We start from the raw sequence: 12,159 nt of genomic DNA on the forward strand, positions 1-12,159 counted from the left end.
TGTCCACCTACACATCACTGTCCATTTCCCTGCAACCTTTTTGCTGTCAGCCAAGTGACAGCCTTGGATAGAATCTTTGTGTGCTAAGACCTCCTGAGGCCCAGCACCACACACATTTAGATGGAAAAAGAGGGGGGTGGCAGAAACACAACGGATTCTTCCAAAGCTGGGGGTGGGAGACTATCAGTGGGAGGGTTTTGGTGCACAGCTCCTTCAGAAACTGTTTTCTCAAACACACACAAAAATGCAAACACATATACCAACCCCCCACATCGGCAGCCTAGCACCAATGTAATGTAAAATCGTCCTGGAAGACAAGCATTCCAAGACTTGTTGAGGCAAAGAATAAAGCACCCTTGCTGTACTTTAACAGGGGCTGGAGCCCAAGAATAGTGCTAGTTTCTTTCCTAATGTAAGTGATCAGATGTGTCTAGTTTCCTTTTTCTTGGATTGACTGACTCTTAGCTGACCTGTAAGTACTAACATCTCTTCCTAAAATTACTTGGGAACATTTGTTTTTGCTAATTGGAGAGAAGCTGGAGGAATGTTCTGCTTATTACTTTGCACAGTTTTCGCCCTGTGTAATTTAATGTCTTAATATTGGAGGGAGGTTGCATCTTATAATAGGGAGCCACACTTTAAAGACCTTTCTATTTGTAATGGTTCATTACTTCCCTGAAAAGTCAGATAGGTCATTAATACAAATTAGGTTTTGATCTCTAGAAAAAGACCCTGAATTGAGACATAGGCCTTATTCTAATTACTTTCTTTTCAGTTGGTACCATCTGCATTCTGATTATACAGTCTCTTAAATTTGACTTCATATTCCTGATCAGCTAAAGTCACAAAATGTTCCAAGTTTTCACTAAAACCACAAGCAACCTGATATGCTCTAAAAATAAAGAGATTAATTTCATCTTTTCACTAGAAATAGTCTATTTGCTTCTGTCTCAATTAAGGCACATGTATTTAATATGTTTTAAGATAATAATATACTAAAGTGAATTTTTACATTAGCCATACTTAAATTTTACTTTTCTTGTGTTTCTATTTCTGTGTTTCCTTTATTAGAGGTAAAAAGGTATCACAGTAAAAATTGCGAATGATATAAATTTGAATATTATGATTTATCTACCTATATAAATTGTCTGTTTTGCATCTGTCTTTTGCAACAGTTGAGTTTCTTATCTAGCAAAGCAAAAGGCAAGCAGCAGTAGTTATTCAGGGGCAAGAGTATAACCAATATACCTGAGCAAATAACTTTATAACCCTGGAGCTTATTTGGCATGTTAACACAGATGCTTGGCAAATCCATGGGGAATGTTTGGCAAATGTTTGATTCACCAATGCCTTAAACTTGTTAAGTATAAAGCTAATAATTACCAAGAAAATAATTTCGTGATTTCTTTTTTCTGAACACGGCTAAATCTCTAAAAACAGTGCTTCTTTTTAGTACTTAGTATAAAAATAGAAAAAGTCTAAGAAATGCAAAGAAGGTTGGGAAATTATGTGCACACACACACGACTCAAGTGTTGCAAAGGTAGTAAAGCTTTTAACGTTTAAAATTAAAGCCATATTATTGATTATTCTCAGTTTACATAGATTCTTCTTCAAAGAGAATTTACCTATTTATAATTCTGCAATATGTTTTGCTGTTCGTATTCTGATAAAACACATGCATAATTTAAATCTAATATCATTTGGAGTTCAACTTTTTTGACGGTTGATTAATTTTCCAAATGATGAAATTGTTGAGAATAAATGAAATAGTACTCAGAATTATTATTTTAAAGCTCTGGAAACTGAATAAATTATACTTGGTTATGGATAGATATAGGCTTTTAGCTAGTTGTCTTCTTTAGTAAGATAATGCCAAGAATAATATTGGTTTTTAGAATTCAATTTGGGTTGGTTTGGTGTATTTCAATACAAAGTGTACCCAGAGATTATCTGTACAAATATCACACACGTGCACACATGGGCACAAACTCAAACCCATAACTACTCTTTGTAAGCCACAGAGTTTCATTATTTCCAAAGAATATGCCTGCTAAGTAATTCTTATTAGCTTCTAACTCATAATAAAAGCAATTTATATGAAGGAGGGGGAAGGATGTTGGTTATTAAAGAAAAAATAGACTTCTTAAAAGTCAGCACCTGTATAAAATTGCCCCTTTAAGCCTCAAGATAAGTTATTAATCTTTTTAAAACTCGTATTATTAAATTTCTCTTTGATTCTTTCTTTACTGTGGAATACATGTATTTTTTTCTATATGTGTTCTGTGTATTTCATTTGGGAAATAATAACCATAAAAATAAGTTTCAGAATGTATACGGTATAGAGGGATATTTCCCTATATATGTTTTCATAAATGATTTGGCTGTAACTAATCCATGAAATAAAATTAAAGTAGCTGATGGTGAAAAATTTCCTAAAACTTTGGGAGGTTTACTTCTTTTCTGTGCTCATACAGAATTTGCATTGACTTTCTTTATGGGACCCATTCATTATAGCCATTGAATAAACAAATGTAAATTTTCACAAAGTTGCTTGCTTGCTGCCACATGAAAATGAATGGCCTTGTGTTATATCATATTGGACAAATATACCCACTTCTGTAAATAGAGTGTCTCATTACATTTCCCATTGTCTCTGCAGTCAACTTTTGATTTCAGGAGCTCAAGGACTATCTTCCAAAGCTGCAGACATTTGCTGCTTCTTCGAGCTGGTTATTTGCCCCCAACAAAGAGAGGGAAGGCATTAAAACCCCAAACAAATACAAATAGCTTAGCCGAATGTTAGCAACTGTGCTTAAAAGTTTGATGGTTTTGAATAGCCAATTGGTGGTTAAAATGAGGTTTAGAGAAGCTAGCACTTTCCCTTTTTACCTTTGTTCTTATTTTCTCCAGCAATCAAAGATAATTTAGAATTGGCTGACCTTTAAAAATATTGTCAGAATTAAGCATTACCTAACAATTGACTTCTTCTTGGATATGGCATAGAAGACTCACATACAGATGTAATATTAGTGGTTTTGACCATTTGAGAGCAGCCTTGATTGCCCATAGCATGTGATTTGTAACTTTATTGAGACTTACATTTGACTTATGTTCTTTAAGGCCAAAATAGGAGAGGGAGTCATTTGGAAGACCCTCAGTGACCATTTGAATTTAGCTCATCTCAGCTCTCATGGTCTCTGCTTCTCATATCCCACACAGTAATTCTCTTTACTTTTATTACATTCTAGGAGGAAAATGTATGTTTATGTGAGAGCTTCAGTTTCTTCATCTGTAAAATGGGGCTAACAATAGTGACTACCTCAGGATTGTTATAAGAACGAAGTGAGACACTCTATATAAAGCCATAAACAGAGTGCTTGACACAAAATGATTGTTTGCTGTTCATATTTTTGCACCTTAATTTGTGGTTCAACGGGTGAAGTCAAGGGCAATTTCAATAATCGTTTTCTAAAAACTTGAACCATACATTTTTATTATTTAATATAATTGAAGGATTTTTAAGAGTCTCACAAGTACTTTTCTACCAAAGATTACTATTTCCATTTGTCATTAGTCTTTTTTCTTTGTTCTTTTATTATAAATTGACAATTGGTAATAATTGTATATGTTTATGGGGTACAAAGTGATGTTATGACTTATGAATACAATGTGGAATCACTAAGTTAAGTTAATTAACATATCTATCACCTCAACTACTTACCATTTTTTGGAGACATTTGAAATTTACTCTGGTAGTAATTTTGAAATGTACAATACATTATTATTAACTCTATTAACCATGCCATGCAATTGACTAAAAAAGAAAACACCACATATTCTTCCTGAGATTTTGTGTCCTTTCTCACACATTTTTATTTTTTATTTTTTTATACAGAGTCTTGCTCTGTTGCCCAGGCTGGAGTGCAGTGGCACAATCTTGGCTCACTGCAACCTCCAACTCCCAGGTTCAAGTGATTCCCCTGCCTGAATCTCTGGAGTAGCTGGGATTACAGTCATGCACCGCCCTGCCCTGCTGAGTTTTGTATTTTTACTAGAGAAGAAGTTTCGCCATGTTGGCCAGGGTGGTCTCGAACTCCTGGCCTCAAGTGATCCACCTGCCTTGGCCTCCCAAAGTGCTGGTATTGTAGGTGTGATCCACCGTGACTGGCCTCAACGTGTTTTCTTATTCTGCCTACCCCAGACTCTGTAATCATGATGCTACTCTTTGCTTCTGTGAATTTGTTTCAGATTCCACACGTAAGTGAAAATATTCAATATTTGTCTTTCTGTGCCTGGCTTATTTCACTTGGCATAACATTCTCCAATTCTATTTGCATTGTTGCAAATGACAGAATTTCCTTCTTTTTAAGGGGTGAATAGTATTTCATTGTGAATACATGCCAAATTTTCCTTTTTAAAAAAGTTTGCATGTGTATATTATACATGATGGAGAAAGAGACTCTATGTATGTGTAAGTTTGTGTGCATACATGTGCATGAACGTATAGGCAAGGACTAGGGGGGAGAGAGAGAGAGAGAGCAGAGAGAGAATGAATGAATGAATGCATTTGTGAATGAACGTGGAAAAGCCGGCTCTACACCAGGAAATAAAAAACGGTCATCTCGGCCTGGTGCAGTGGCTCATGCCTGTAATCCCAGGACTTTGGGAGGCCGAGGCAGGAGGATCACAAAGTCAGGAGTTTGAGACCAGCCTGACCAACATGGTGAAACCCAGCCTCAACTGAAAATACAAAAATTAGCTGGGCATGGTGGTACGCACCTGTAATCCCAGCTACTCAGAAGGCTGAGGCAGGAGACTCGCTTGAACCCGGCAGGGGGAGGCTGCAGTGAGCCAAGATCGCACCATTGCACTCCAGCTTGGGCAACAGAGTGAGACTCCATCTGAGGGATGCCAGACTTGTCCCAGAGCCAATCCGAGGAGCCTCAACAGCTCTGCACCTGTGCTGTACATGCTACATTTTCTGTATCCATTCATCTGTTGACGGACAGGTTGATTCCATAACTCGGCTATCGTGAACAGTGTTGCGGTGAAGACAGGAGTGCAGACATACTGATTTCAAACATTTTGGATAAATACCCAGAAGTGGGATTTCTGGATCACTTGGTAATTCTAATTGTAGTTTATTGAGGAACTTCCATACGGGTTTCTACAATGGCTATACTAATTTATATTCCCACCAATGGTGTAAGAAGGTTCCCTTTTTTCCACATTGTTATTAGTCTTATCAGAGATGGCTGCACTGTTAGTCATAGGGAATCGTCTCCTTCCCATGCACTGTATCTTGCAGAGATTAATTTGTTTTTATATTTAGATATTTTATGTTAGTTTTCACCTGCTGCAGAATGCGTGTGTATGTATGTGCATGTGTGCAAGCTGTCTCTTTGCTTGGCTATCAGTGTGAGCCACAGCTTCTTTTCCACATTTGAAATTTACATTGAAATACAGACATCAGTCAAAATTGCTCTCTTCCAAACAAAGACAATACAATCTTAATTAACAGAAAGTGTGCTGTGCTTAAAATGTAACAAAGTGGAACATGGAAATCAAAGAAGTTAGCTCAGGGTACTACAAAAACATGTTAAATAATGAAAGGAATATCACATTAGAAGGCAAGAGCCCTAAATTCTGTATTGTTTGATGTTAGACAAGTAGATGCATCTCTTTAAGCCTTAAATTCTAATCTAGATCATCTTGATGGTCCCTTTCAACTCTAATAAAATAACGTAATCTTAGTTCTCCTTGGGGAAGAATCAAGGTTCATATTCAATCACTTCAAGGCAATTTTCTACTATTTATAAACAAAGTAAAAATCGAACCAGGTCATATGCAACTTGATGTTTTTGTCTGTAAATCCCTGATTTTCTGTAAAAATGCTGTAAGGAGAATAGCTGAATCCTATTTTACATTTTATATAAAAAGTTCTGTTTTTCAAAATTATTTGTTTAAAAACTCAAAGCTATTAAAAAACACAAAATGCTCTGTGTATTTAACTTTTATTATAATGTTAACCTTTATTATGTTTATGAATGCAAGCTATGGATTCATAACTCTCACAGCCAGAGGGTCTTCATAAATAAAACAACCCACTTAGATCTGCATGTTTCAGATAGCAAGGCAATAAGCAAACCAACAGATGGATGCATTTTTAATTTGTCAATCTATTGCTATTTTTTGGTAAGAAAATTCTCTTGCAGGTTGTAACAAAATCTTTCATTGGATGGAAAAAGAAGTACAATCTCAGAATCACATGTTTTCTAAGAGAATTATATATTTCAGTACCTTGATAACCTATTCAGATTTTGTATAGTGATAAATTAAACTAAATGATTGGTGTAAAAACAAATCAAGCAAAATAATTTAAGGTTATTGTAAATTTGAGAGATGAATAAAATTGCCATCAGTATCTAGTTTCTTTTATGTTTTAACTGAGTTAAGTAATCCAGTATGATCCAATTCAATTCAAGGCTGTTTTGAAATATTGTGAGAAAAGAATCTACAATATTATGCTTCACTTTTTAATTTGTATTATACTGACAAATAACTTTTGGAAAATATGCTTTTTGCTTTGGAAAAACTGCTATAAAAGTGAGAAGATAATATTTATCAAAAGAAGCCAGATGCAAAACTGTGAAAGGCTTTCAGAGATTACATTGGGTAGTTCCCAATATTAAATAAGTATCTCTTTCTAAAAAGAAAAAAACAGTCTATCAGATTATCTCTTCATATGCACAGAGTAAAGGGAATGGATAAATGAAGTAATTATTTTGATAATCCAGGCACTTAAAACTTTTCTCTGAAATATCCACATGATTGATATGATAATTTTGACTGAATTAGTCAAATTGCTCTTTCACAGTTTGCTTTCTCATTACATGAGTAGATACAATCTAAGTGTGGTGGTAACATTTATAAATGCAGAACACTAAACGCATAGCTTACAGTACCTTTCAAGATTCAACCAATTATATATAATCACTTACCTTATGGCAACACAGGTAGTCACAATTTATCATCGTCTTCTTCAAAAGCACACACTTAGGACTTTTCCTCCGGGACTCTGTAGCATTGCCAGAGAAAACACTTCAATGTATGACACTCACCATTCTAACCACACAATTATTGCCAACTACTATGGCATATACATATATGAAGCAGGTAACAGTGCAAACATTGAGAAAATAATTAAATGAATAATGATTTTCATAATTAGTCCATTTAACAAAAGGTGTTAATGTCAAAATAGTATATGCTTCTGCAGAAGCTACAAAAACGGCATCAGTCCTAACTTGTAAGTTTAATGGGTTGTTTCTATAACAAATCTGATAACAATTTGCTTAAAATTTTTATTTAATATGACTACATTTTTACATTTTTGTTAAGATGGAAATACAGAGTAGAGGGGAGAAACAGCTACACAAAGGCTCCAAATGATCTATTAATGTTCGTAAACTCAGGTGTAAGAAACTGAAAATGCCTCCTTGAATCTAGTTTCATTATCTTGATGAACATTATGTATACAAAACTAGAATTACCTTTTGTCTCCAGAAAATGAAGGGGAAACAGATTTGTTGATCATGGCTAGAGAAAGATGCTTTAATATTAATATCAAATGAGAGAAGGCAGAAGACCGACATAACTTAATTTTTCTTCTTTTTCACTGAGATGAAGAAATGGACTGTCAAACTGAAAAGAGACAGGAAGGGAAAAAGACTGAAAATGGAAGCAGTCAATAATCGGATACTATGGTAGATGCCAGGCTATGGTGTTGACTAAAACAGAAACAATTTCTCCAGGAGGAAAGGAAAAACAGAAAATAAAGAGCAATCTTAAATGATTATAAATCTCCGAGTACAACCTAACTCTCTCTCAAGAAAATAAGGCAACTTACATGTACAATTGTGGAATCATGGTTGATGGTCTTTAAAACACACTGAGAATGAAAGAGATATGAAAACATTGGCCAGTAACAAATGGCGTTTTGGTATTTGAAAAGCGAAAAGACTGGACTACAGAAACCACAAACTGGTAAGATTAATGATTAACTCTGGGATAATGTCCTTACAATACTAACAGATTATTAAACAGACAGCTTGGCAACATGTAGAGAAGGAAGAGGTAATTATTAGACATCAGATTTTTTTTTTTTTTTTCAGACAGAGTCTCACTCTGTTACCCAGGCTGGAGTGCAGTAGCACAATCTTGGCTCACTGCAACTTCTGTCTGTCTGGTTCAAGTGATTCTCCTGCCTCAGGCTCCTGAGCAGCTGGCATTACAAGCACACGACACCATGCCAGGCAAATTTTTGTATTTTTAGTAGAGATGGGGTTTTACCATGTTGGCAAGGCCCGTCTTGAACTCCTGACCTCAAGGGATCTGCCCACCGCGGCCTCCCAAAGTGCTGGGATTACAGGCGTGAGCCACGGTGCCCTACCCGGCATCAGAACTGTTATCCTAAATTCAACTCATACGTTGGTACAAAAAAAATTTCTGGCACATAGTAGGTCAATAAAGAGTTATTCACTGCTGTTATTTTCTGGTGGAATAATTTGATCAGATAACATTGTCATCTATCTTGATTTTTAGAAAGAGAGTTATCAAAGTCTTTCATATCTTAATGGGCAAGATGGTTCTGTCTAGTTCAACACACTTATTAGTGACTAAGAGGACATCAAAAGCAAGTTTATCATATGTTTGGTACACAACTAAGAATAGCTAATTCACTGAGTAAGAACCAGACTTAAAATTCTCTTCATGCATTAGAAAAGTAGAATAAATCATTGCCCCAAGGCAAAATTTTACAGAGATAAACATAAAGTCCTGGGTTTATATTTTTAGAAGGTCAGTTATATAAGTCCATGATACAGAAGTTATGGCTTTATATCAGTTGATGTGGGAAAAGATCTGTTAAGTGTAGCGGATGAAAAGCTCAATGTGTTTCAACAACAGGATAGAGAAGATGATAAATCAAATGCAGTTTTAGCCTCACTAACCCAAACCCTAGTGTCCAGATGGAAAGAGGGGATGGTCCACTGCAGCACCACAACTGTGTCCGGGGCTCTACTTCCTGAGTCCACAACCTTTACAGGGACATTGATAAATGACAAAAATCTGGGGGAGGGCAACAAGAATGAACAAGAATGGTTGAGCCTCGAGGCCCTGTCTTAGTAGGAACTGTAGAGGGGCCTGGCTAATGTTTAACAGAGAAAAGCAAAGCTTGCAGACCATGACGGCAGTCTCCAAGTAAAGGGAGAGTCGTCATCTGGACGGGGAGCACCCTCACTCAATTTTGTTCCAAGGACATAACTAAAAGCAGCAGGTAGCTTTTTAAAAAACATTATTTGTTTATATATTTATTTTTTGAGACAGGGTCTCACTCTGTTGTCCAAGCTGGTCTTGAAGGGATTCTACTGCTTCTGGGATAGCTGAGACTATAGGCATGCACCACCACACCCAGCAAGCAGGTAACTTTATAAAAACAGCAGATTTCTTGTCAATATAAGGAAAAAATGTCTTCGAATTCGAGTTTTTCTGTATCTGCTGTTCTGTTAAGTAGTGGCCCCCGAGTCTGGTTAACCATCTATCAGCACCGTTGTATGAGAGAATTACTGTGTTGATAGGAAAATTGAATTTTGTAACCTCTAAGAGTCTTCACAAAATGATGGCTGAAAACAAGCAAATTGCGAGGCAATCTGGAAAAAATGAGCTGTGGAAACTCTGCAGAGGATGACAGCTATTGAAAATGTCTATGTGGATTAAGAAGGTTGTTCTGATCAGAGGAGAGATTCAGAAGAGGAATTCATTATCTAGGACAGTGTTGCCTGTAAAAATATAAAGTGTAACGTATATGTAAGGCACATCTGTAAGCTTGAACATTTTCCTATCCATATTTAAAAAGTAAAAAGAACTAGGAGAAATTAATAATATATTTTACTTTACCCCATATATCTGAAATATTCCCCCTGTAACATAGATTTGAAACTAACTAAGTTATTAATGAGATATTTTACATTTTTTTATATTAAGTCTTTGAGGACCTTTGTTTTTACCACTCTTACAGGACATCTGAATTCACACTAATCCTATTTTGAGTGCTCAGTAACCACATGTGGTAAGTGGCTACCATTTTGGACAGCAAAGACGAGAAAAAAAAGTCTCCAAGCATGGCTAGCTAAAATAAAAGGAGTTATTAGCAAAATCAAGGCTGAACTGTACAGGTTAGCAAGAAATTCTGGAGACATGGCCAAAATAAAGAGGGTAACTGTGGAATGTTTTCATTTTGGCAGCCTGAAGAGTAATAAGTGCCATGAATACAGGTGGAGTTTGACCAAACCGAGCAGAGAATCCAATTGAGGCTGAACTGCACCTGCCCCACTCCTGGTTGCTCTGGCAACCAGACTCCCTCCCCATGCTAATGACATTATAATGAGAACATCCACATGCAAATGAATTAAGCAGTAATTACAGGCAGATCCTCACTTTTCTACTAGCTCAGCTTAAGAGGGTGGTGGTTTAGAGAGGACTTGGGGAGAGTCTGATACTGCACAGGGGAGATTGGGAAAGGAAAGAATTTGAGTTACAAAATAAAATGGTTATCTGGAACATATATAACAGGCAATAAAGTCATGTGGTTACATAGTCACATGGGTACATCCATGGCTTTTCTTGCTCTTACCATTACTCAGGGGAGAGAAACCACCCAGGGGGAAAAGGGGAAAGAACAGAGGGACAACAGCAACTCTATAGGAAAGGCAGGGGTTTTTGGAGAAATGCCCTCTTTCATTCCCTCATTTCAAAAGAAATTACTTATGGTTTGCTCTACCTTCCAGCTTATCCATGGGGAGCTAAAGTGAAAAACATCGAAACTCTGGGAAAAGATAAAAAGTAGAAAGAAAGCTTGTCTTTTATTCTTGGTTCTAATTTTTTCTTAATTGCTTTTTGCCGCTTTCCCCAAGTTGATCAGAGCCACGTTGTAATTAATGATGAACACATTGAATACTGAACTTCAGAAACTTGATAACCCTGGCCACATGGAGACCTTTATCGATGTGGGAATAGGGTGTATACTTAGGTTTTGCATCTTGTAGGAATTTTTAGGGTTCTAGAATCATCCTGGGTCTCTCATTAAGAGTGTGTGTGTGTGTGTGTGTGTGTGTGTGTGTGTGTTATTTTACATAAAGAAAAAATGGTTAATGATATGATCAGAAAATATTCAGATAAAACAATTAGACATGCATTGAGGGGAACATCACGTTGGTCAGCATATCAATAGAAAGGATAACATTATTTACACTATACATCAATATATGGCCTTTACTTCTGGCATTCAATTGTTGAAGCGAGGACATGGTGGGTCCTCTGGTGCAAAATTCCAGATTTCCCTGGGTCTTCCAGTAGGAGTTGTGATCAACTGTGTTAGCAACACAGGAGCCAAAAACCTGAATATCATTTCTGTGAAGGGGATCAAGGGACAGCTGAATAGACTTCTTGCTGCTGGTGTGGGTGACATGGTGATGGCCACAGTCAAGGCAAATCGGAGCTCAGAAAAAAAGTACATCCACAGTGGTTATTTGACAACAAAAGTCATACCAGAGAAATGATGGCATGTTTCTTTATTCTGAAGATAATGCAGGGGTCACAGTAAACAATAAAGGTGAGATGAAAGGTTCTGCCATTACAGGACCAGTAGTAGCAAAGAAGTGTGTAGACTTGTGGTCCTGGATTGTATCCAGTGCTAGCAGCATTGAGTGATTCTCCAGTATATTTGTAAAAAAACAAAAACAAAAACAAACAAAAATAAACTTTAAGCCCATTAAAAAGTATTTGTTCCCAAAACAAACAAACAAACAAAAAATATGTGGCCTTTAAACGTGCATTCATAAAAAAAATGATAATAGCCGAATTACCTAGTGCTTACGAAAGACCAGGGACTACTGTAAGTTGCACAACAACCCTGTGAGATAAGCATCATTGTCAGCCCATTCTGCAGACAGGGAAACAAGGCAACTTGTCCAAGTTCCTAAGTGGCAGATCCAATAACTGAATCCAGTTAGCTTGGCTCCAGAATCCACAGATGTGTAGCATAAGATATCAAGGATAGATCTTTCAACAAGATAAACCAATCTTTGTTAATTGTTCAC

The 12,159-nt window shown here is 36.5% G+C and overlaps 1 pseudogene; it reads left to right on the forward strand.

The window, feature by feature from the left end:
* Positions 1 to 11,325: 11,325 nt before the first annotated feature.
* Positions 11,326 to 11,770, forward strand: LOC108309007 (annotated as a pseudogene).
* The last annotated feature ends 389 nt before the right edge of the window (positions 11,771 to 12,159 follow it).

Source organism: Cebus imitator, unplaced genomic scaffold (genome assembly GCF_001604975.1).
Source record: "Cebus imitator isolate Cc_AM_T3 unplaced genomic scaffold, Cebus_imitator-1.0 Scaffold91, whole genome shotgun sequence".
Lineage (NCBI taxonomy): Eukaryota > Metazoa > Chordata > Mammalia > Primates > Cebidae > Cebus > Cebus imitator.